This window comes from Canis lupus, chromosome 12 (assembly GCF_048164855.1).
Source record: "Canis lupus baileyi chromosome 12, mCanLup2.hap1, whole genome shotgun sequence".
NCBI lineage: Eukaryota > Metazoa > Chordata > Mammalia > Carnivora > Canidae > Canis > Canis lupus.
Genome location: NC_132849.1, coordinates 31,457,209 through 31,483,360, shown reverse-complemented (window position 1 = coordinate 31,483,360; position 26,152 = coordinate 31,457,209). Strand labels below are relative to the sequence as shown.

Here is a 26,152-nt window from a genome sequence, read left to right as displayed (position 1 = left end):
GTGACATACAAAATTTGTACCCAGTACGTGATAAACACTAAGAAAAGGAAGCAAGGTGAGGTGCCTGGGTCAACCTTAAGCGTCAACCTTCAGCTCAGGTCGTGGTCCCGGGGTCCTAGGATCAAGCCCCACGTGGGGCTCCCTGGTTTCTCTCCTCTCTCTCCAATAAATAAATAAATCTTTTTTTAAAAAGGAAGCAGGGTGACATGAGAGATAGCAACTAAAGGAGAAATAAATGAATGATTCCTGTTATGAATAAATTATCTCTATAAAAATAATATTTGAGCTGAAACCTGAATATTGAAAAGAAGCCAGTCATGTGAAGTTCTTTAATATGACAGTTCCAGGCAGAAGAGACAGCAAGTGCAAACACTGTGAGGTGGGGATGAACCTGGTGTGTTTAAGGAACCAGAGGAAGGCTCATGTGGTGAAAGCACAGAAAGCAAGAGAGAGAAGGAAGAGTTGAGTCAGAGAGATGAGCATAACCATATCATATAGGGTCTTTTTTTTAAGATTTTATTTATTTATTCATTAGACACAGAGAGAGAGAGAGAGAGAAAGAGAGAGGCAGAGACACAGGCAGAGGGAGAAGCAGGCTCCATGCAGGGAGCCGGGCTGCCCTCATATAGGGTTTTAAAGTAAGAAAGTAATCTTGGGACACCTGGTCGGCTCAGTGGGAAGAGCATACAACTCTTGATCTTGGGGTCATGAGATCAAGCCCTGTGTTGGTTGTAGAGATTACATACATACATACATATATGGAAAATAGTCTGGGGGTGCCTGGATGGCACAGTCAGTTAAGCATCCAACTCTTGGTTTTGACTCAGGTCATGATCTCAGGGTCGTGAGATGGAGCCCCATATCAAGCTCCATGCTCAGGGCAGTCTGCTTGAGATTCTCTCTGCCTCTCCCTCTGCCCCTCCCACTCATGTTCTTTCTCCCTCCCTCCCTCTCAAATAAATAAATCTTAAAAGAGAAGTAGTTTGAATTTTATACTAAATTCCATAAGAAACCATTGAGGGTGTTAAGAAGGGAAATGATATGACCTAAGTTATGATTTATTCTGGCTGCTGTTTGGAGAAAGGATTAGAGTAGGACAAAAATGGAAGCTGAAATAAGACTTAAGAGACCATTAAAATAGTGCAGATGAGAGCTTCTGATTGTTTGACCTGACGGTGACAGTTGTAGAAATGGAAGAAATGAACATATTGGAGATATATTCCAGAGATGGAACTGATTAACTAGATGTGACACACAAAGAAAAGAATGGAATGATTCCCAAGTTTTTATCTTAAGAAACTGGGATGATGTCACTTTCTGAGGAAGAAACTGGGAGAACAGTTTAGGGAGAAGGAAGAGTAGAGAGAGAATAGAGTTGTTTGAGACTCATTACAATGAAGATGCCTATTAGACATTCAAGTCATGGAGGCAATTGGACAAGTAAGCAGTTTGATTTATGAGCCTGCTGCACAAGGAAAAGTCAAGACTGCAGTCTTACATTCGGGAGTCATCTGCATATAGATGGTATTAACATGATGCGACTAAATGAAATCTACCAGGGAGATAGTGTAGCTAGAAAAGAGAACCCAGGAAAGAGTCTGGAGGTCAAGCAAAGAAGATGGAGTGAGTCAAGAGACTGATAGGGGATATCCAGTGACATGGAGGTGGGAAATCAAACATGAGAAGCTGGCATCACAGAAGCCAAGAAAAGAAATTACCTGGATTATCTTTACTCTGAAACTAGCACTGCTAGTTCAAAAGGTCTGCTGAGTTGCTTAGAACCTTGATTCAATAATTTCTATCTCATAGAAAGAAAAATATCAGGGTCATGGATATAAACTACCTCCAAAATGCATGCCCTTAGCTTCTTGGGGAGCTGATGAGCATATTAATAGCACTGATCCTCCCTCTCTAACACTGGAGTAGCTCCTCTTATTGGCAGTGACTCAGCAGAGCCTTCTCCATAGTCAGAAAATCTTTCAAAACAGATCATTCCAATCAGCTATGTCTTTGAGAGAATGACTTTCTTTTTACATATGTTATGTATCTAAGAATATCAGCTACAGATTATTATCAGACAGGCCACATATAATGAATGTGAGGTGGTTTGCTTACTAACTAGTTGCTTTGGGGCTATACATTAAATAGAATATTGTTAATAGCCATCACTTTAGTTTGACCTGCTGCAAATATTAGCTAACTCAACACTCCATAACCACTGATTTGTCTATTTGTAAGACCAAAGATAACATTTAAAGATCAAATGATATATGAAAGAAAATGCCTTAATCATCAAAACAACCTCATTTCCCACATTAATGGTAGCTTATAATAAGATAGTCTTTCAGCAAAATAAGGTTTCCAGATTAGCCAACATGACCTATATCAAATTCTGTACCAACTTTAATGGACTTCCATCACAACACTTGAGAATTCTTCAAGTTATGGCTTGAGATGTCGGAGTTGGATACCTTCAAGGGTTGTTTATTTGCTTGTTTTTTATTGATGTTGTCATAGTTGAAGTGATATTGATGATAATTAGGTACTTGAATGCCAAGGAGAATTTAAATAAAACTCTCTAGTCTCCCACAAAAATCTTTTTTGAAAAATATTTTATTTATTTATTCATGAGAGACATAGAGAGAGGGAGAGGCAGAGACATAAGCAGAGGGAGAAGCAGGCTCCATGCAGGAAGTCTGAGGTGGGAGTCAATCCTGGGTCTCCAGGATCACACCCTGGACAGAAGGCAGGTGCTAAACCGCTGAGCCACCCAGGCATCCCACATACAAATCTTAAGAGGTCTATCAAAGTACACAAACTGTACAGAAAAGTATACAAGTTAATTGATTCAGAAAAGTTCCACCCTCAAATAAAGAAAAAGTTAACTTCCCCATCCACTAAAATATAGGCGCATAATCTACTTCACAATTTTATATACAAGTTCAGGAAGGTCTCCGATCCTCTGAAGACTACCTGTTCTTCCACTGCCCCAGAATTCCAAGTAAGGCACACTCTGGAATTAAAATATTTTCTCCTATAAGGTGGGCCATGTACCCCTTCTCTTTGTCATCAGGAACCAGAACTTTCAGTTTCCCAAAACTGATGGGGGTGGGGATGGTATTCTCTAGGAAAATGGGCCAGCCCCTTTGAGAACTGGACTTCATTTCCCACAGTATATGAGGCTACAGATGCTGGGAGCTATCCTGCGTCCTGAAAATCTTGGGCCTGTGTCTCCAGGCGCTGTCCAAGGTACCAACGTCTTACATGAGTAAGTATGTATGGTCTACAGACTACCAAAAGTATGGTCTACAGACTACCTGTATCAAAATCAACTGGGCATGAGTATTAAAATACAAATTCCTGAAAAAAACAAAAAAAAAATAAAAAATAAAATAAAATAAAATAAAATACAAATTCCTGGCCTATTCCAGAACCAATGAGCTAAAATATTTATAGGTAAACCTCACAAATCTGCATTCCGACAAGTTTCCCAAGAGTTCTTATGTCTGATGCTAACTTATGACTCCCAAATACCAGTACCACTGTTAGGATTGGGGACTATTTATTCTCATCCAAATTCACTGATCACTGCAAGTATACCTGATACCTTTAATATCATCTGTATCAACAGTAATGATGAGTTATTTTATTCCTGAAAAATAGAGTAACCAAATTTCTTCCAGATGGTTTCTGTCACAATTTGTCATGAGAAAAAAAGATTCAACTCCATCAAGAAATCTCAGGAAAGGTAAACCCTTTTGAAAATCAGCTTCCTTGATCTTTTGTTAGCAAGTCTTTCCTGACCATCCAATCTAGTAATAAAAATAACTGTAATTACAACCAATATTCACTGTTCACTCACTCTCTACCATCTGTTAAGCCTATAGCAGTGATGATACAGATGGCCCCCAACTTACAATGCTTCAACTTACAATTTTTCTACTTTATGATGGTGTGAGAGATGTATCCAGTGGAAACTTCACTTTGAATTTTGAATTTTTATCTTTTCTTGGCCTACTGATAGGCAGTATGATTCTCAAGATGCTAAGCAACAGTAACAAGCTGCAGCTTCCACTCAGCCCCACAAAGTAAACAAGTGATACACTTACAACCATTCTGATTTTCACTTTCAGTACAGTATTAAACAAATCACATAAGATATTCAATACTTTATTATACAACAGGCTTTGTGTTAGATGATCTTGCCCAACTGTAGGTAACTATAAATGTTCTGAACACATTTAAGGTAGGGTAGACTAAATGATGACATTCAGTAGGTTAGATACATTAAATATATGCTCAACCTATGATATTTTCAACTTATCAGGATCTCATCCCATCGTTGAGGAAGATCTTTAGTAGTCAAAAAAATACCGTGTTCACTACATGCCCAGCACTGTTCAAAGTTCCTTGTGTGACTGTTTCATTTAATCCTTACCAGATACATTTACCTGTGACCCCAAAGAAAGCAGGAGAAATTATACCCTTTATTACTTAAAGTATTGGGACCTGCTTATATGCCTTGTCATATAAGTATATGATACTAAAGTTAATGCTTTGATATCATCTTTAAAAACATGTGTTAAGTGGGGGAGAATAGAAATGCCCTTTATCAATTGCTTGTGGTATTATTCCAGGAACTTCAATGCAATGTTCATCTTCAATTAAAAAAATCACAACTACTTAAAAATAGGTTTTACTATCACCATCTTAACGAGTTTACCGAGGTACTGACAAACAATTAACTGCAAACATTCAAAGCATGTGATTTAATAGGTTTTGACAGATGAATACACTCATGAAACCATCACTTCCAAAAGTCTCCTTGTGCCCTCCTTCCAAACCCTCTCTGGTTGCTTGTTTCCAGATAACCATTGGTCTGCTTTCTGACACTATAGACTAGTGTGTACTTTCTAGAATTTTATATAAATAAAAGCATAGAGTATGTACTCTTTTTTCTGCCATCTTACACTCAGCATGATTACTTAACATTCATTAATGTTACTGCATTTATCAATAGTTCATTCCTTTTTACTACACAGAAGTATTCCAATTATTGCCATTTCATAAATAATAAAACTGAAAATAAGAAATTTGTTTAAAATTTTGGTAAAGGGCTAGATTCAAATGTAATGCCCAACACAAAATCCTCAGATTTTCCTACTAAAAATTCTGTCTACATTTAACTGAGAAACAGCGCCATATATGTCTTCAGAAGGGAGGAAATATAGACTCCAGACTGAGTAGAATATAGCAATCATGCAAAAAATAGCTGGATGACTGGAGAAGATATCATCTGCCCTTCCCTTTCCTGCTCTTATCAATACCACCTCAACCCTTGGGCTTCCCATTATAAGCCGCTCACTCTGAGAAGAGCCCCAAAATCCAAGCTGCCAAGGTACATGGAGATCACTGGGCACATGGCCTAAGATGTAGCTAGAATCTCATCTTACAGGCCAAAAGGGAAGGGAGCATGTGGGACAAATGATGGGAGATGAGCAGATTTACAGCAAGGTAAGGAGGTATCCAAGGAATTATAAAGACCTCATTAAACTGGGTCACTTGTGTGACTTCCCCTGATGGACACACCAAGGACAGAAGAGGAGATAAGTAAAAAATAGAAAAGGTGAACTACTCTTGCCAAACTCCCAATTGCTCATCTGGTGATCTCAGACACCCGGGACTCTTAGAGTATAAAACGTAATGGAATGCATTCCCTGCCCCCAATCCTCAACATACTTCAGAGGAAGAATTAAAAACAATAATAATAACAATAACTAGAATTTACAGAGTGTATGTTATGTGCCAGGCACCATATAAGAGAATCTTGTATCAACTTTACTAACAAGGAAATGAATTCTCAGAAAATATAAGTGACTCATCCATAGTCATATAGCCAGAGAGTAGTTAAATTATATCCAGAATTTCAATCTCTGAGACTTAGTCCAGCACTCTTTCCATGCCTTACAAGGATTCCCAGGTGCCCAGCGCCCAACCAGCACCACACGCTTCACCATCACTGGTCCCATCCCAGGCGTACAGTAGAGTGTATGTTGACTTAGGTCCTTCACTTTCAAAACCCAGATGTCTTATCCTACCCCGTCAGAATATACCATTCTGTGTGCCCTACCCTCAAAATGCTGTTAAACACTATAATCAGTATAAAAGATACTCTGATAAATTAATTCTGCACCAAAATGATTATGTTATGCTCTTCTCAGGTACTCACTGGGGCTTAAGAAGACAGTGCCTAAAAGAACGATGGAGATGGTGGGCAGCACTGTGATGTAGAGATTATCCAAGCCTGGTCTTCACACAACTGAATGTGGCTGATTTACAGACTTTAATTCCAGGCAAAGTAAACTACTACTCCTCTTTCAGAGGGGCCAATTTGGGCTAACGCAGCCTTTTGCCTAGAGGAAGAAGAATGGAAACAGTAATCATAACAGTTAAATGATGATGATGAAAAAAAAATGATGATGATGATGATAGAAGCAACATTTATCGATTGAGATATATATATACATATATCTCGACTGTTATACGACAGTGATACTAACCACAATATAGATATATAGATATATATATACCAGTATTATCTCAATCCACAATTCCATGAAATAAGTGCTATTGTTAGTCTGTTCATTTACAGGTGAGGAACCAGAGAGAGGCTAAGGAATCTGGGAATCAATGGCTAGTCTTTCAAACTCCAGAACATGCATTCTTAACCAGTTCACAGAGCTCCACCAAGTATCGTTTATTGTGCACCTACTATGTGCCTGACACTGTGCAAACCTTAAGCATATTAATTCACTGAAACTTCACAGCAACCCACTGAGGTATTATTATCCCCGTTTTACAGATGAGGCTCAGCCAGGGAAGGCAGGAAACGGGGCTTAGGGAAACGCTGGAACCCACCCCAGGCCGTCCAGAGGCTTTCATTCCGGGAGCCAAGCAGGCCAGGAGCGGACTCCGCGCGGCCACAGCGCCGGTAGTTACCCCCGCGGACCACCAGGGGGCGGCGTCCGGCCAGAGCTGCGCGAGCCAATCAGAAACTGACGGCGCCGCGCTCCCCGCGGGAACGGCCGTGGATGACTAGATCGTCCTCTTAAGGGACGTTTGGTTTTTCACAAAAAGGTGTAAAGTGACGCACACGTGACGAGCAGTCTCCGCAGGAGTCTGTACCGGGAAGACAGAGATCCAGACATTTCTACCCGGAAAATTACCCGAGGCGCCTCAGCCCGGCGCTCCGACGGCGGAGAAGGCGGCAACCAATCCCGACAGCCCCCTTCCGCGTGTGTCGCGGCCACCAATCCCCGCTGTCTTCCGGGGGCGGGGCTCTTACCATCTCAGCCTATCAGGAGCGCAGTTTGCCTCCTGCGGGGGGCGGGGCGGGGCTTCTCGCCGCCGAAGCCCGCAGGCCGCCGGGAGCGGTGGCAGGTCCCCGGCCGCGCTCTGCGGGGACCCGCGGGGGTGTGGTGGGGTCGCGGGGTCCGCGGAGGGCCCGCGCCTCAGGCAGCAGCCGCCACCTATCTTTGGCTGGCGCTGCGGTTGGCGTGGCGCTCGGTCGTCACCCGAAAGTCTAGGGTGCGTCCGCACTCGTTCATTCCAGGCAGTGCCCGTGCAGCCCCCACCCCCTGCACCTGAGCCTCTCGGGATCCCGCAGACGTGACACCACCCCTCGCAGGGATTGACTGGTCCTCCCTGAGCACCTTTGGCACTACAGCATCTGCGGCGCTGTTTTATTGACTACTCTGTTCGGTGCTGTTATACGCTGACCTGAGGGCAGAGACCACGCCTTACACATCTTTGCATTGAGCGTGCAAACTTCACATTGCGTCTAAACTCTGTGCAGCCCTTTTCTCAGCTAACTGTAAAGTGGGGATAATGGTTATCGCCTGTATAAAATGGGTGCACTGAATTAGTATTTGCAAAGCACTCAGCAGAAGAATGTCTTGCGTACAGCAAGTGCTCCAAAAAAGGTTAGCCATTGTCACTCCTGTGCCTGGCTAAAGCCTAGAATATGCACTCAGTAGCGTTTAGAACCAGCGTCACATACTCATTCTGGGAAGTTTAAATCTGAACTTCCTCAGAACTGCAAGAAGGGGATGTCCAAAAGTTTTATGCAGACATAGGACTTAGGAATGTGTCCAGGGTGCTTCAACATGTTACTGCAGTTAAGAACACCGCTGTGATGTCAGGAGCTGGGTTCAAGTTCAAGCTTGCTAGCTGAATGACCATGGAAATTAAAAGTGCTTCAGTTCCAAATCATTTAAAAAAAAAAGGAGGAGGTGCACTTGGATGGCTCAGTGGATTAAACATCCCACTCTTGACTTCAGCTCAGGTCATGATCTCAGGGTGGTGGGATTGAGCCCCATATAGGCTCTGCACTCAGCAGGGAGTCTGCTTGAGATTCTCTCTCCTTCTCCCTCTGCACCCCTGCCCCTGCTCATTCATTCTCTCTCTCTCTCTCTCTCTCTCTCTCTCCCCCCCCCTCAAATAAATCATTTTTTAAAGTGCTTTAGTTCCTCAACTATGAAATGGGGATGATATTAATAATACTACTGCACAGGGCTGTAGTATATGCAAGTAATGCATGAGAAGTGCTTAGAACAGTGCCTATCCTATAATAAGCTCCCAATTCCTTCTGTCCTTATCCCAATTTCACTTTGGGAGCAAGGACAGGAATATATATAGTTTCATATATATATATTCAAATATATACATATAGCACAGTATAGTTTCATACCTTCTACCTTATACTTGTATCCCACTTTAACTTTTGCAAAGCACATTCAGGTATGGTTTCCTTTAAGACTCACAGCAACTCTGTGAGGCTCAGAGAAGTTACTGGTTTGCTGGAATCCTAAAACATCTTTATAGTACAGCTTCATACATGTGCATTTGAAACAAAATTAGTTTCATTGTATTTTTAAATTTATAAATTGCTTTCTTCACTAATAATACATGTTAGAAACCTTTTTATGTCTATATCCCCATTTCTTTTTAAATACTGCACAGTCTTTCATACCTGAATTTATTTAACCGTTCCCCTATTGTCATCCATTCAAATGCTTAAAGCCAAATTCTGTCAAGTCTCAAGGCCCACAGCTTTGATTGTTCAGACTCTGAGCAGTCTCCAGGCCCAAAGACTCAAGTCACCAGGAAATGAAATCCTGATGGTCAGGAGTTTCCACTTGGCTCCAGATTTCTCCAAACCGCAAGCCCAAGGCTCCAGCAAGCTGTGGAGGGACGCTCCTCCCTGTGAGGAAAGGGCTAGGAGAATGTGCACATAGGGCTGGGAAGGGCTGCTGATTACCCTTCAGGGGTGGTAGTGGACTTGGAGGGCCTCTCTCAGATAGCTCTTCCACAAACCTAGGGGTCTCTCAGCACTTCTGCCCTTGTGCCTACCCTCCCCCAGATCCCTCACACACTTTGCCCCCCAAGACGTTATTTAACTATAACCTCCCCCCCAAAAAAAGACACATTTCCTATTACCGAATACACCCCTGTTTCATTAAAAGCTAGCAGAATTCCTAGCAGAGTTCTCAGCCCAGCTTTCTCAGGCTCAACTAGGAGACAGAAGGAATGCAAGGAGGTCATGGCATCCCATCGTGACATAGGGAACCCTCAGACATCCAATTCTAAAATGTAGCTCTGCAGCCAGAAAAGTTCTTTTCTTCCCTTGAGACTTAGTTTCTTCATTTGTCAGATGAAAACAAAGGAAGGAGAGTGAGGATCCAGGATACATAAATAGAGGAAGGGGGCACATAAACATTATGTGCACAGCTGTCAGGGAATGAGGGGAGATGGAGGGGAGCCAGGGAAAAGCTCTGCATTCTCCTCCTTGGAATGGATGGAGCTGCTCCTGGAGCAAAGCCTGACATGGGACCCCCTCTCTCTGCTGGAAGAAGCCGAGAAACAAATAAGATTGTATCTCAGGATGTCATCTTGATGCTATTGCTCAAGGCTGTCACACATCTCATCCCTTACCAAGTGCTCTCTCCCCAACCCCTTGAAGATCCTGTACATCCCCAGAATCAGTCTCACATAGGGCACAGGTTCTTATCTGCTTACCTCACTATCCAGGCCTCTTCCTTAGTAACAGAACCATGACTTTCAGCTGGGATCATTGCCTTTCAGAATAAGACATTTCCCAGACTCCTTTGCTGCTAGTTTTCTGGCCAAAGAGATATAAGAGATGTTCTGGGTGAGGCTTCCAGGGAGGCACAGTGAAGGCAGCCCCAGCCCCCTTTTATCTTCTCCCTTATTCCCTTCCTCAGTCCTGCTTTCCGGGAAGAAAGTGACCTTCACTGAGGATGCCAATCACAAGCTAGGACAATGGAGCAGAATTATAAAAGGAGCCTGAATCTTGATAACCATTGTTCGTGATCTGCCTACCTGAAGACTTCTTTGCTGTGAGAAAATAAAACCCTTACATATAAATATTTTTATTTTTTTTTTATTTATGATAGTCACACACACAGAGAGGGAGAGAGAGGCAGAGACACAGGCAGAGGGAGAGGGAGAAGCAGGCTCCATGCACCGGGAGCCCGATGTGGGATTCGATCCCAGGTCTCCAGGATCGCGCCCTGGGCCAAAGGCAGGCACTAAACCGCTGTGCCACCCAGGGATCCCAAAACCCTTACATATATATGTCACTGCTATTTTAGGTATCCTATTATATGTAGCCCGACCTAGTCCTTAACTGACTAGTCTCTCTTCTACAAGGTCTAGAAGTTGCTGGAAGGAAAGCTGCTTAAATCCCACTGTTTTCTTTTTCTTTGAAGAACCAAGCAGAGGAATTAAGGTCTATTATTGGCTCAGAAACCTTAACCTTAGAGAAATACATTTATAGATTACCAGAACATTCTTCTGATTGGACCATATTGACCAGCACAAAATTAAGCCTGGACTCATGAGACATTTGGGGACAAAACATACAGGTATTCTCTAGCTAAATCACACGTTGGCATAACCTTGATGTCCTATTTTCATATGAAAGAAAACATAATATTCTGTGGAGGAAGATCCTCAGCACACAGAAAAATCCTGAATGCTTTTGTTGGTGGTTGGGTTCAGTTCAGCCTCCAAACTGACCTCTAAGTGACAGCTTCTTTGGAACAGAATCCAGCTACGTTAGAGTCTCTAAGGAATGTTCAGGCATTCACAGTTGACATCTGGCCCAAAGCCTTCTAAGCCTCCAACCTCTGTTTCTTCTCAGGAGGGGATTCAGCTGGCCCCTCTCTCAGCAAACCTTTTGCAATCATGCCCTCCGCGGGACATTGTGAGAGGGAACAGTTGTCCCAGAGCAATGGTTCTCAAACATGAAAGTGCCTCGGAATCCCCTGGAGGGCTTGTAGAAATACAAATCACTGGGCTCCAACCCCAGAGTTTCTGATTCAAGAGATCTGGGGTGAGATCTAAATATTTGCAGCTTTAATAAATTCTCAAGTGATGCTGATGCTGCCGGTCCAGGGAACACATTTTGAGAACCACTGCCCTAGAGTCAGGTAAAGTACTTCAGGCTATTTCTGGGGAATTTCCTCCAGTGTGTTGTGAGGTGGTGACCTCAGCAAAGCTGCCCTGAGAACTGTCCTTTCAGGACCTCTGTCTCCTTCCCCAGCCCCAGGCTCCCATCAGGCCCCTCAGGGAGAGCTCCTTCTCACAGGGCCACTGAGTAGGAACCTCCACAGGCATTTGCCTCCTCTGGAGTACCCCCTACAGTGTTGAGGATTGGGTCTAGAGAGGAAGAGAGGGTGGAATTACATAACCTATTTTTTCTTTAATGTCTAAATATGTTAAAACATAACATGTTATGTTTAATGTTTAAATGTGTTGTGTTAATGTGTTAATGTGTTGTTCTTACAATAAAGTAATAAAAGAAAAGGGTTAAGAAATACAGACTATTTTGGAAATGTTTGTGAATAACATTTATTGAGCAATTACTGTGTTTCAGGCACTGTAGTTAATGCTCATTTAGTTACTGTCACCATATTTGAGCCTAAAACAGGCTTAGAGAGGCCAAATAACTTGCCAGTGTGACACAGATCATCAAGGACAGAGCAAGGACTCTATTGCAAGTTAATCCAATTCCAAAGCTTGATCCTTAGGTAATGGTGTGGTTTGAAAATTCTGCTTTCTAATGCCACTAAGACATGCATTCTCACTGAGGGTGATATGGCTCTGAAGGGAGAAAAAATTAGTTCTGAGTGTAGGAGGTGAATAATCTTTATTCTTTTTATGAATAAAATACAGACATACACACAGTACATAATAGGTATACAATATATCTGTAGCATTAAATTTTACAGGGAGAGAGTAATTAGAAAAATATATCTAAGAAGTCTCTTTATAGGGACATAATGAAAACAAGATTGAGAAACACTGTGCTAGTGTATTTTGGCAAAGAGCCCGTTTGCTGAAAAAGTTAGTGCTGTCTTACACAACTTCCAAAGTTTTCTATGAAGCAGAGGACAAACAAAACATTTGACATTTATTGTTTAAAGCTTTTACTTGTTAAGCCATATGGTCCTCTCAAGAACCTCCTGATGAAGTCATTAAGGAAGATATTTAATATCCATATCTAATAGATGAAGGGATTGAACTTTAAAGATAATAACTATCCACCTAGATTTAATGCCAAACAAAACTATCCCTCAAGAATAAACTGAAATAAAGAAACTGGTAGACAGAGCAAAGCAGAGCTTGTTATAAACAGACCTCAGTGGGAAAACTCTAATGTCTGAGATACAAGAAGGAATGAAGCAAGCAAGCAAGATTGTTAACATGCAAACAAATCTATACAAATATTGATGTATAAAATAATAGTCATAAGATCTAATTTGGGGGCTTCCAGATATAAGACAGAACTAAGATGTTGGACAACAATGGCATATAAGTCATGAGAGATGGTTAGAATTAAAGCATACTCACGTCTTTGAGTTAGTTTGGGAGAAGAGTATAGACCGATTCGAGAATTTCAGTTAAACATCCAAGTTAAATTTCCAAGTTAACATGTAAAAGAATAGATGGTCAAGCATGTAACTGTCCAATGAAAAGAATGAAAAGTGGAAGGAGCAAATTCTATGCTGTCTCACCACAAATGTTGAGTCATGGGGGAAAAAAATCAAATAGAGCCTTTAAATTTACTTAAAATCATCATCTTTGAATATAGTGTTTTTATTAAATGTTGCTTAAAAATCAATTTCATGAGTAAAGTTTTCATACTAAAAACTAAAAAGTTTTTCTTATCTTCATCACTTAATAAGTGTTTAGAACTTGAACAGTGTCTCTAAAATGGTGATCCATACAATTGTGGCTTCCCAAGATGCTAAGCCCCAAGGAGAAGACCCATGATGCTGTGGTTTGAGAGATGCTGCACACCACATCCTCACCTGGAGATTCACAAAGCTCTAAAGCCCTACGAAGACTTATATATAGTAACCCCAGTCTTTTCCAAACATTTTTCCCCCACTACGTGAACTATATTAACACTCCATAGAACAAACTCTGGACAACTCTAGATTCAGCCTTCTTATTTAATTTCAGTGGCTCAGATTGAAAACGCACCAAAACACAAAACGTAGCTTCAATTCTTCTGAGGACTCGACAAAACCATTTTAAAAGTTTGAAACTGTGACCTCAAGTAATTTGAAACATAGCAATATCAGTCACTTGCACAACCTCACAGTTACACTCCTTGGTGCCTTTGCATGACAAACACATGTCCCAACACATACAGGCTCATGGAGTTTCTCCCCTGTAGTCTCCCACTGAACAGACAGCATCCTCACACATTCAACCTGCCCCCAAAATGACCACTGTCAGCTTTCTCGCCTCATGTGTTCTTATTTCTTCATTGCTTACCCACCATCTTCTTCCCCTTCAGTTTGGTTTTGGAAGTCTGAAAAGCAATGAGATAAATAAAAAAATTTTCTGAAGAAATAGTCTCCTGGCTCCTTGGGGGAAAACCCAGGAATAAAAGTGCCCCAGGACAAGTCACATCCTTTCACAATCTGGGCTTGGTTTCCCCAATGGTCTAAAGAAGGGACAAATGACATAGCGCCAGAGCTCCCTCTAGTCTCGGATTGTGCAATGATCAGCCTGGTGTTACCATTGCCAAGTTTTTGCTCTTGGCTCATCAGCTGGATCTTCAGTGCTAAAGGACACTGCCAAACTTAAGGGCATTTCAAGCTTCCTCTGTCTTCACCCCCCTGCAGTTCCTCCTCCTCAGCCATTGCACTCCGCACTTCCTGATCCATTCTCTCCTCCCACAGTCCATGGAAACACATTCCCCTCAGTGGCAGCTCCTGCAAATCTTTCCACTTTGATTGACTCTCCATGCCTCCTGACCACATTTTCTTAACTGTTTTGAACCTGATCCTAGTCACAAGCTCAGAAGACCAAAGTTCCAACTCCTCTTTCCACTGCTCCATCCATGCTGATATCTGCATCTCTAAAGCTCACTTATAATTCTGTTGTCTTCTCCACTGAAGTAGAGATTGAAAGTTAATATATCCTTATATGCAGTGTGGGAGGATTATGGGGGGCGGTGGATAGAAAGAGAGAGAACACAAATGTTGGGATAGTGAGAATTGTAACTAACTGGTCTGTTGCAATATAAATAAGGAATGTTCAGTATCTACAAATTCTTATATTCAAAGCCAGTCTGATTTCCAGAAATGTCACTCCCAGCCATGGGAAGAAAGTTCAGGGACACAGATAATATTAGCTCCCTCCTTCTCACCCAAATGAGTAGATTGTGACAGTTGCACCTCCCATCCCCAAGAAGAGCTCCTTCCAGGTTCTTTAGCACCAACACTATGTCTATAATCAGACCTGCCACCATCCATACCCAACCAGAAGATCCAACTTAGCCCCTGACTCTGTGATCCAGGGCAAAGGGGCTACAGTGAGTCATCTCTCAGGATCCCGTGGTTGATGGGAGGAGGTTGGGTTAAAGAGGTTCTTTGGGTGATAGAGAAGCAGGGGGACTCAGCAGCACTGCTCTGGTTCTGTTGGTTTGGAAGGAAGGCTTTACAATGTCCATCCATTTGCACTGCATGGACAGTGCAAATTCACAAAGGAGAGAGGCCGGAACACTACGCTCCCATGGTTTCAACCCTGGTCACCCAACAGAATCTGTGTGAGGCTTCTGAATAATTAAAATGTGCTGACTGCACCCCAGTCCAATGAAATTGAAACTCCAGATATGAAGCCCAAGAATCTATATTGGGGGGGGAAAAAAGCTCCCCAGGTTATTCAGATACATAGAGGCATTAAAAGGCACTGATATAACCTGATAGCAGGAGCCTCCTGATGTGAGATAAGAAGGATACAATGTCACCAATGAAGGGTTCTTGCCACAAATGTCTCACCTGAACCCAATCATGAGCAAACAATCTGACAAATCCAGTTGTGGAACACTCTGTAACACAACTGGCTTAGACTCTTCAAAAAATCCAATATGAAAAAAAATTAAAGGTAAGGAAGATGGGCTATTTTAGATGGAAAGACACTAAAAGGACATAACAACCCTATATAACGCATAAGCCTTGATTAGCACTCAAATTTAAAACACATATACACACACACTTTCATAGGGCACTTTCATAACTGGGACAAGGACTAGTAAATGTTTATCTGTGGGGTAAAAATATAAATTACAGGGACTCCTGGGTGATTCAGTGTGGCTGAGCACTGCTTTGGCTCCGGTCGTGATCCTTGGGTCCTGGGATCAAGAACTACATAAGGCTCCCCACAGGGAGCCTACTTCTCCCTCTGCCTATGTCTCTGCCTCTCTTTCTGTGTCTCTCATGAATAAATTAACAAAATCTTTTTAAAAATAAAAAAAATAAATTACCTAGTGATAGAAGGGTTCGACGTCCCCCCACTCCAGGTCTAGAAAGAGCTCAGTAGTTTGGGAGCTCCTGCACCAAAGACAACACCTACCAGACATCTCTAATTTCAGCAGAGGAATACCAGGGCCATGAGATGTTTGGAGAGCAACAGCTGGACCCTCCATGACTCATTCAGCACAGGTGGCATAGCAGTGTAACCACAAGACTCCCCACAGCCTAATAGGCCACAGGCTCCTCTGTAGCAAGACTTCTCCACACGGGGGGCAAGAGAAGTCTGTCTCTTCCTTGCCCCAAATGTGCTATGTTCTCCAGCACAATGTCAGATACCAAGGGCAGGGGATATGCTGGTTTCCTTAGAAGTCCACAGCCAAAACATCTAATCTTCTCCAGGAAAATTTGTTGCAATGTGGTGATAATACCCACCAGGGGGCAGCAGACTTTCATAAAAAGATACTTCTTTGAAAGAAAAGGAATTGTCTGGACCCTCAGAGCCCCTTACTGGTCTCTGACATCCTGCAGAGGACTCAGGTGGGTGAGGAAACATAGGTCAGAGTATAATAATTCTTTATATTCTGTTAGTGTTTCATGGATTTCAAACTTTCCCATATATCACTTTATCAGAACTATCCAACAGTCCTGAGGCAATGGAGCATTCACATCTCTACATGACAGATGAGAAAACAGGGATCGGAAAGTTTACATTTAGGTGGCCTGTCCAAGATCTGAAAGCTGGTAATTTGTCAGATCAGGGACTTGGGCACAGGCCACCTGGCTCCACATTCAATCCTCTATCTCTTGTCTGCCCACAGTCATCACAGTGGTGACTTCTCAGTTGATCACCACACATACATTTCTTCCCTTCATCTCCACCACTACCTGTGAGGCAAGGTATCTAACTGGGACAAGGAAAGAGAGATGGAGGAAATGAAGTAACTCACCCAATTAATAAATAGTGAAGCCAGGATCGGAACTTGGATTTGTCTGACCCATGAACCCCTACCACTTCCCTACTGCCAGTCACAGTCAGCAACCATTGGTTGAGTACTGTGGTAAGCAGTTCTATGCTAGTCACTGGTGATGCACAGTCTCAGATCTCAAGAAGCATCCCATCTAGGAAAACGTAAGATGAAGATGACCATACCAAGTGCCATAGGAAAGCCACCAGAGTACTACCACCATCCCCACTTTACAGGATAGGCAACAGGGCTTAGAGATGTTAATGAGTCTGCCCAAGGCTACAAGAGTCAGTGATGGATCAGGGATGTGCACTCCTGGCCATTTGCTACACCTGCTATTGTCTTATACCTCTCAGCACCAAATAATCTGAGCCAAAATATCAGAAATACGCTATGTCCCAAAACATGTAGGATATTCTGCTACAGTAGGCATTCCATCAGATCTCTGTGGCTCGGCCTGCAGCCCAGATCTCTGTGGCTCGGCCCTTCTCACACGCAGAGTCCCTTCCCCCTTCCCATCACTAAATCTGGCTTTTCTCCTAGAATGGCCCAGAAAAATAAAGGCAGATCATTTTGCATAATGAGGACGCTTGATGCATAGCTGCTGTGGAGGATCAAATGAGCTTCTCCATTACTCTCTTCTCTCTATACCCTACCACTAAGAGGCACAGAGTAAGGGGTAGCACCTTGCATCAGATATGAGACCAAGGGCATACTGGTGTTTTCCTATGTAGGCCTTAGAGTTCTCTTACCTAAGTAGGGCTCACTCTCTAGGTACCCCTTTAGTTCTTCCAGCAGATTTCAGTCATCAATCTGCTAGAAAGCCCTCTCCTTATCTCCGCAGCTGCCCTTTCCTGCTACACATGGAGATTCTCTACATATATCCCTTCAAGGTTCTTGCTAGAATATGTCCCCTCTGTACTGCACCCGAAAGCAAGTTCACATGCCTGCTACAAAAGCAGAGGTGTAGTGTTTGAAAAGAATATTGGATTTGGGAATCTGAGTTTAAAAATATGAATATAAAACTGAGTTTTAGCACTCAATAACGGAGGACTAGAACAAATCCCATTAATTTCTCTATGTTGGGCATTATTTTTCTCTCCTTATCATGGGAATGATGGCTTCAGGGGTACATATAAACAAATTAATGTATCATAGAAGGCACTTTGCCAACTTTTAGTTGCTGCACAAACATTAGCTCTGTTTACTGCTTATCAATATACAAAGGGAAGAGAGGGGATCCCTGGGTGGTTCAGTGGCTTAGCACCTGCCTTCGGCCCAGGGAGTGATCCTGGGGTCCCGGGATCAAGTTTCACATCAGGCTTCCTGCATGGAGCCTGCTTCTCTCTCTCTCTCTCTCTCTCTCTCTCTCTCTGTGTGTGTGTGTGTGTGTGTGTATGGAGGGGGGTGGGGTGGGGGATGTCTCATGAATAGATAAATAAAATCTTTTTAAAAAATTAAGAGGGAAGAGAAAGATTTTAAATATGGATAAATGTATAAATATTCTGGAGATCACCAAGTATGAACTGCTGACATCAAATGAAATAATAATACAGCTAAATTGAGCCTGCACCCTCACCTTCTTTGTCTCATTCATTCTTTGGTTGAAGCTCACCTATCTTTCCCCTGTGTCTCTCCCTACCCTAAGTATTTGGAAACTATGCAACTTATACATAGTAATTTTTGAGTCAAAAATGAAGTCGTAAGGAAAATTAGAAAGTATCTTGAACTGAATGAAAATGAAAAGCCAACTTATCAGAATTTGCAGATTGCAGCTAATGTAAAGCTTAGAGGGAAGTTTAATACTTGCATTAGAAAATAAAGTCTCAAATCAATAATCTAAGCTTCCACTTTATGAAACTAGAAAATAAAGAGAAAATTTAAACCCAAAGCAAGAAGGAAGTAGCAAAAATGATTCAGAATTCGATGAAACTGAAAATAGACAAATAGAGAAAAATCGATAAATAAAAGCTGATTCTTTCTAAATAGATCAACGAAATCAATGAATGTCTAGCCAGACTGACCAAGATAAAAAGAACAAAGACAGAAATGACCATCGTTAAAAATGAAAGAGGAAACATCATTACAGACACTACAACATTAAAAATATAATAAGGAAATACTATGAACAATTTCATGCCCATAAATTCAACAACTTAGATGAAACAGACCAATTCCTTGAAAAACATAAACAATCTAAGCTTTCTCAAAAAAAAAAAATGGATAGACTGAATAATCCTATTTCTAGTAAAGAAATTGAATTCTTAGTTCAAAAATTTCTATCAAATAATTCTCTGGGATCAGATAGTTTTACTGATTGATGCCATGAAACATTTAAGGAAAAAATAATGCCAATTCTACACAAGCTCTTTAAGAGGAAGAAAATGGAATTCCCAAATAATTTTGGGAATTTTGTAAGTCCCCAATACCCTGCTATCCAAATTAGACAAAGGTGGAAAGTAAAAAAAGAAAGCTACAGACCAACATTTCTCATAAATGTAGACCTAAAAGTCCTCCAAAAACTTTAGAAGGGGAGTAATGCATCATGACCAAAACAGGTTTATCCCAAGAGCATAAGGCTGGTTCAACATTTAAAACTCCATCCATGGGGACACTGGATCCCTCTGCATCCAGCTCCCCGCAGGGAGCCTGCTTCTCCCTCAGCCTATGTCTCTGCCTCTCTCTCTCTCTGTGTATCTGTGAATAAATGAATAAAATCTTTTTAAAAGATTCCATCCATGTAATTCACCATATCAACAGATTAAAGAAGAAAAATATGATCATCTAGATGGGTATAGAAAAATCAATGGACAAAATTCACCATTTGTTCTGATAAACCTTCTCAGCAGAATAGGAATTGAATGGAACTTCCTTAACTAGCTAAAGGGCATTCACAAAAAAAGCCTACACCCTAGCATCATACTTAACCATACTTAAGCTAAATGTTTTCTCCCAAAGATCATGACAGACATGACCACTCTCATCACTCCTACTCAGTGTTGTATCAGAAGTCCTTGCTACTGCAATAGGGCAAGTAAAAGAAATAAAAGGCATACAAATTAGAAAGAAGAAATACAAATCCTTCTATTCACAGAAGACATGACCATGTACATAGAAAATCCCACATAATCTACTAAAATCTCCTAGTTCTAGTCAATGAGTTTAGCTGGGTCCCAGGTTAACAATCAATGTTTCTATACCAGCAACAAACCCTTAAACATTAAAATTTTTAAAAATAACATGATAATACAAAATACATAGGTACAAGTCTAACAAAATGTGTGCAGTCTCCATCTGCTGAAAACAATGGAAGACAAGTGGTATCAGGTAAGGCCTGGTGTACATAAAGGCATAGGAAATAACAGTGTTTATGAGTTGGGAGACAACATTCTTAAGATGTTAATTCTTCTCAAATTGATCACAGAATTAATATCCCACTTAAAGGATGTGTGTCCAGGATATATTTTAAAACCTCTCAAAACTCAGCAATAAAAAAATTAAACAACCCAATTTAAAATTGGCACAGGCCTTGAACAGACTTTTCATTACAGACATATGGGGGTGTCAAGTAATCATACAAAAAGATCCTTAACATCATTAATCAATCAGTATATGCAAATTAACCTCAAAAACATAGTACTACACACTTATCAGAATTAAAATTGAAAAAGGAAGAAAACCGGGGATCCCTGGGTGGCTCAGCAGTTTAGCGCTTGCCTTTGGCCTAGGGTGTGATCCTGGAGTCCAGGGATCAAGTCCCACGTCGGGCTCCCTGCATGGAGCCCGCTTCTCACTCTGCCTGTGTCTCTGCCTTTCTCTCTGTCTCTGTCTCTCTCTCTCTCTCTCTCATAAACAATAAAATATTTTAAAAAAAGAAAAAGGAAGAAAACCACATTGCTGGTGGGAATGCAAAATGGTATAGCCACTTTAGAAATCAATTTGACAGTTTCTTAAATATACATTTTTCATATAAACTAGCAATCTTCTTCTTAGTCTTCAACCAAGAGAAGTGAAAAACTATGTCTACAGAGGTTAACTCTTAATAACCAAAAGTGGAAACAACTCCAAAATTCTTTAGTTAGTGAATTGATCAACACACTGTGGCACATCAGACAATTGAATACGAATCAGGAATAAAATGGAACATATAACTGATACACACTACAGCATGATGAATCCCCAGTGCATCAGGTTAAATGAAAGAAATCAGATGTGAAAGGATATGTGCTGTATCCTTGTGCCCATTTGTATGACATTCTGGAAAAGGTAGAACTATAGAGACTCAGAACAGATTAGTAGTTGCCAAGGGTGGGGAGTTTAGCAGAAGGGTTATCAGGGAGGGGCAAAAGAAGGAAAGGAGGAGCAGTGATGAACTGCTTCTGTATTTTTATTATGGTGCCAGCTAAGTGACTCTGCATTTAACAAAACTCTTAAAACTGTACACTAAGAGGCACCTGGGTGGCTCAGTGGTTGTATGTCTGCCTTTGGCTCAGGTCATGATCCCGGGATCCTGGGATCAAGTCCTGCATAAGGCTCCCCACAGGGAACCTGTGTCTCTGTCTGCCTGTGTCTCTGTGTCTCTCTGTGTCTCTCTCATGAATGAATAAATAGAATCTTTTGAAAAAACTGTACACTAAGATAATTTTACTCTATATAATTTTAAAATGTCTTTTTAAAATTGCATAAACAACCTAGTACTTAACAGATGGAGATTTTTTATCATTCCTTTTTCTGCTTGAACTTATATTTCCATTACTTTTCCCACAGGATTTTACCATAATGGAGTAGTTTTCTAGTTGAAGGTCTTACTCGTCACTGTATCATACATTTCACAACAAACATATAATTTAAATTTAATTTTTAAAAAATATCTTGTGACCCTAAGTAAGACTAAGTGGTAGAAATATTTCAACTGGATTGCCACTGTATTATTTAGTACACAATTGATCAAAACATTAAACATAAAAACATTTACATAAAATTTTCGTTAGAAATGCATTTCTTTTTGGAGCACCTGTGTGGCTCAGTGGTTGAACTGCCTTTGGCTCAGGTCGTGATCCCAGGGTCCTGGGATCGAGTCCCACCTTGGGCTCCCCACGGGGAGACTGCTTCTCCCTCAGCCTATGTCTCTGCCTCTCTCTTTGTGTCTCTCATGAATAAATAAAATATATTTTAAATGCATTTCTTTTTTTGAAGTTTATTATTTATTTAAGTAATCTCTATTTCCAAAGTGGAATTCGAACTCACGATTCTGAGATCAAGACTCACATGCTCTTCTGACTAAGTCAGCCAGCCGCCCCACAAAAAAGAAATGCATTTCTTAAGAATGAGTCTTAATTTGCTAATTAATTCATGTGTCCATTGCTACAAACATAGAATTTTGGAATCAATTCTGTTTTTCATTGTAATAAAAATAAGTACTAAGAAACTTGTCCACATAAAGTGTAGCTAGAACTAGGAGTTTTCTTATTGGAATGTCACTTTTTTGAACTACTGAGTCAAATGACAAGGATCATGGTGACATTCTTCCAAAGCACTTTTAATGATTGACAGATGACAGACAACTCAAATAACTTCTTCAACATACTTAAAACGTAAAGAATTAGAAAACTGCCATCTGGCAACAGTCATTTGCTTTTTTATTTTCTGAAAAGTATAGCAAAAATGCCTTTCCAAGACTTACCAAATAGTTAACAAGTATACCTTTTACTCGTTCACTTAAAACTACCTATTTATACAACATACTGAAAAAGGTTTAGGAAAAATGGAAATAATGGTAATCTCAATATATTTTTAGTCACACAATAGCTTTTGACAAAAGAATTTAATGTCATTGTATTTCTTTTATGTTTTTGCTAAAACTCTGGCCCATAGATGAGCTCATTCTACTTATGGGAAATAACAGCCACATCAATATTAAAGTGATATGACTCTAAGTAATCAATAATCCCTGGTTTTAACAGTTATAAAACGATGGGGCACCTGGTGGCTCAGTTAGAAGAGCATGCAACTCTTGATTTCAGGATTGTGATTTCAAGCCCCATGTTGGGTACAGAGATTACTTAAATAAGTAAATAAATAAATAAATTCAAATTTTTTTTAAAAAATTAAAGTTGTAGAACAAAATGATTAATCAAGATGCTATTTCTGTTTCCTTAATTTGCAATAACAGAAAGTAATGAGTAGCAAAAATCATAAGTTTTTTATGAAGCTAGAACTATGATCAAAATAATATTCCTTCAGTATGCATGTATGTGTTTCTCAAATTCTGGTGCTCGGGTTTTGGGGAAAAATAAACAAAATTCCACATTTAAAAATCAGAAATAATTTACTGAACATTGTAATCAAACTTTCTATCCACTCAATGATAAAGGTACATACTGCTTAAAAAAAAAAAAAATCAGTTCATCATATAACTTTGTATTTTTATTACTAGGTAATAGAAAATGTTAAATAATACGGTAAGCAATAGGTATAATCAATCCATTATTTGATTTGATAATACACATTTTAAGTATTTTATAGACTCAGAACAATCAAAAATAAATCACACAAGTTTTATCCATTTATTTTTTAAATGTATCTTGAATAAATTGGTAATCCCAGAAAAGATGAAAAGAATTAGCATCACTAATTGCTTCCATTGGTTAAATGTGAGTTTTCTCTAACAAATGAGGCACCCTAGAAGGAATGTGAGAATAGCTGAAAGGAATTGCTCATGATAAACATTCAAAAAAGAGTCATTTTAGCATTCAGTATTTCTTTCATGCTCTCTTTGCTTCTTTTTTCCTCTTGGAGGAAAATTTTGGGGAGGGAAGAAGCAATATCAATGATTAAAGTAATTTTGTCTTCACTCCAGCTTCCTCACTGTACAATATATTAGGATTCAAAAACATCACAAAACGGGCCAAAATACCCTTGTCTGATGCTATGTTTTGCCTTTAAGAGAAATGTGTTTGAGATACAAAACCAGAAGCCAGGTTTATGGTTCTTTGATTAATCATTAAAGGAGGTCCCTGGAACTGATGTTTCAAAGAATCCCTTTATTTGGTGCCTCTGAGGTTACACCCTGGGGCAGCACATCACAGGGAGATTTGAAAGGGCTAGGAGTCACTGCTTGCCTCTGGAAAGCACAGAAGGTGACTGTGGGAAACCGAGATGGCTAGAAGCAGCTGGAAGCATGGGTCAATCACCTGCTTTCAGCAGGGATGTCAGGAAAAATACATATGGAAGTTAAGGATTTGGACCCGGATTCCCTTCCCATGCCATCAGAGCTCTAGGAAAGCCTCCTACAACCCCAGTTTGAAGATGCTCTAACACATTGCTCAGAAAATGCATCCAGGGCTATTAAATGTGGATCCAGAACAAAAAAGAGAGGCTCCTAAAGCCTTTCTACATTCCTGTTTCCCCTACTTGTCTGTCCCCAAAGGTCGGTTCCTGCTCTCAAGACACCTGGGATTCCCATCCTGCCCAATTCAAGAAGTTCATAGGGATACAAACTCTAGGTCCTCAACTGCAACCACCCCCAGAAGTCCCCATGTCTTTCAAGATTCAGTTTATAACCCCCCTCATCTATTCTGTACCCAATATATACTTTTGCCATAATATTTGTGACACTTCATTGATTTTGTTTACATTATCTGTTTCCCTTATTCCTATAACTTTATTCCTTAACCTCAGTTCCTAAAATACTGTAGAAACACAATAAATGGCAGTCAAATGCATGAGCCTCAGGCTCACTTACTGTTTCTCCATTGATGGCAGCCTCTTGTTCCAGCCCTGTCCAACCTCAGCATGACTCAGGCCTGATATAATGTTCCAAAATGTGGCCATAGTGTGACCTGGCCGCAAAGCTCAGTCAACCCTGCCAGGATGTTGTTTGCTAGCTAAGCTACCGGTAGCTGTTTTTAGCTCTGACTGCATGTTAGAATCACCTGGAGAGCTTTTTTAAAAATGCTAATAATTTGGCCTCAACCAAGACCACTAAATCAGAAGCTCTTGGCAGCGGGACCTGGGCCAGAGGCATTTTTAATCCCACCCAGATTATCCTAATGGGCAACCAAGGTGGAGAAATGCTATCTTTAAAAGGGGGCGGGGGAGGGGGGCGCAACCTGGGTTGCTCAGTGGTTGAGCATCTGCTTTTGGCTCAGGGTGTGATCCTGGGTCCTGGGAAAGAGTCCTGCATCGGGCTCCATGCAAAAAGCCTGTTTCTGCCTATGTCTTTGCCTCTCTTTCTGTGTCTCTCATGAACAAATAAACAAAATCTTAAAAAAAAACAAAAACCTGCTATCTTAGCATGAAGGAGTACTTGGGTTTACACTACCTTCAGATGTGGAAGATTTCTCAGTTCAACGCCAAATTCATTTCCTAATCTTCCCTCCAAGGGTGGGCTCCCAAGCCACACACACATCCATCTAGAAATCAGTCCAGCATTCAAGCCCACCCAAGATACCATATGTCTAAATATTTAAAAGTCATTAATCAAGCTAAAAACTATTAAATATAGTATGTCCTTTCTTCCTTCCTTGACAAATACAACATTTGTAGCATCAAAATTGAACAATGTGTGCAAAGCTATAGTTTTGGTATGACTAAAAGTCGACAAAATATCACAGACAACTGATTGTGATGCCTGGTTGCACATCTTGATGAAATGATCGTATTTAGGTGGATAATACAGTAAAGACACACCATAATTAATTATTTATTATAAATTTAATTCATAAAGTCTGTATTTCTTGTCCTTCATTTCAACAAATCATTAATTGTATTGCTAGAATCAAAATTTTTCATAATGATGCCAAATTTGGCAATTTTAAATTTAGGGAAACATTCTGCAAAGATAGTAACCATTGAAATGTCAAGAAAAATCTTAAAGCAATACTTGAATTGGAAATGAACCATACATATGACATAACCAAGCTCAAACACTGTAATGAGGTCACATATGGTAAATTAGCTAGAAATACAAAATATTTTCATTTCATTATGTAACTTGCTGTCACTTATATAGTGATTTTTAGCTCCTCTTAAAACAACATCTAGATCTATGCACTATTTCATAAATTTATCTTCTTTTAAATTTTTCTGGAGTAGTTATTATAAAGAAAACTGAAAATAGCAATATTTTGGGATATTTGTTCAAATTTCTCCCTGATCAAGATGATAGACTAGTGTACAGTGGCCAGAAAAGAGTCTTTAGAAACCAGTTTTCAGGGCAGCCCCAGTGGTGCAGCGGTTTGGCGCCGCCTGCAGCCCGGGGTGTGATCCTGGGGACCCGGGATCGAGTCCCACGTAGGGCTCCCTGCATGGAGCCTGCTTCTCCCTCTGCCT

At 40.6% G+C, this 26,152-nt stretch overlaps 1 long non-coding RNA gene across 18 annotated transcripts in view; it reads right to left on the bottom strand.

Annotated features, from left to right (window-relative positions):
- The window catches only part of LOC140601463 (uncharacterized), a 660,248-nt gene that overhangs the window by 629,179 nt on the left and 4,917 nt on the right, over positions 1-26,152 (bottom strand). For 14 of the 18 annotated variants that reach the window (XR_012004462.1, XR_012004456.1, XR_012004458.1 and 11 more), the window contains exons 1-2: positions 6,919-7,288; positions 6,230-6,413 (exon numbers count right to left, since the gene is read on the bottom strand). This is a non-coding gene — a long non-coding RNA (uncharacterized lncRNA). Of the gene's footprint in view, positions 1-6,229; positions 6,414-6,918; positions 7,304-10,077; positions 10,184-26,152 lie in introns of those variants that run through there. The other 4 variants (XR_012004468.1, XR_012004467.1, XR_012004455.1 and 1 more) reach the window with 4 other exon arrangements.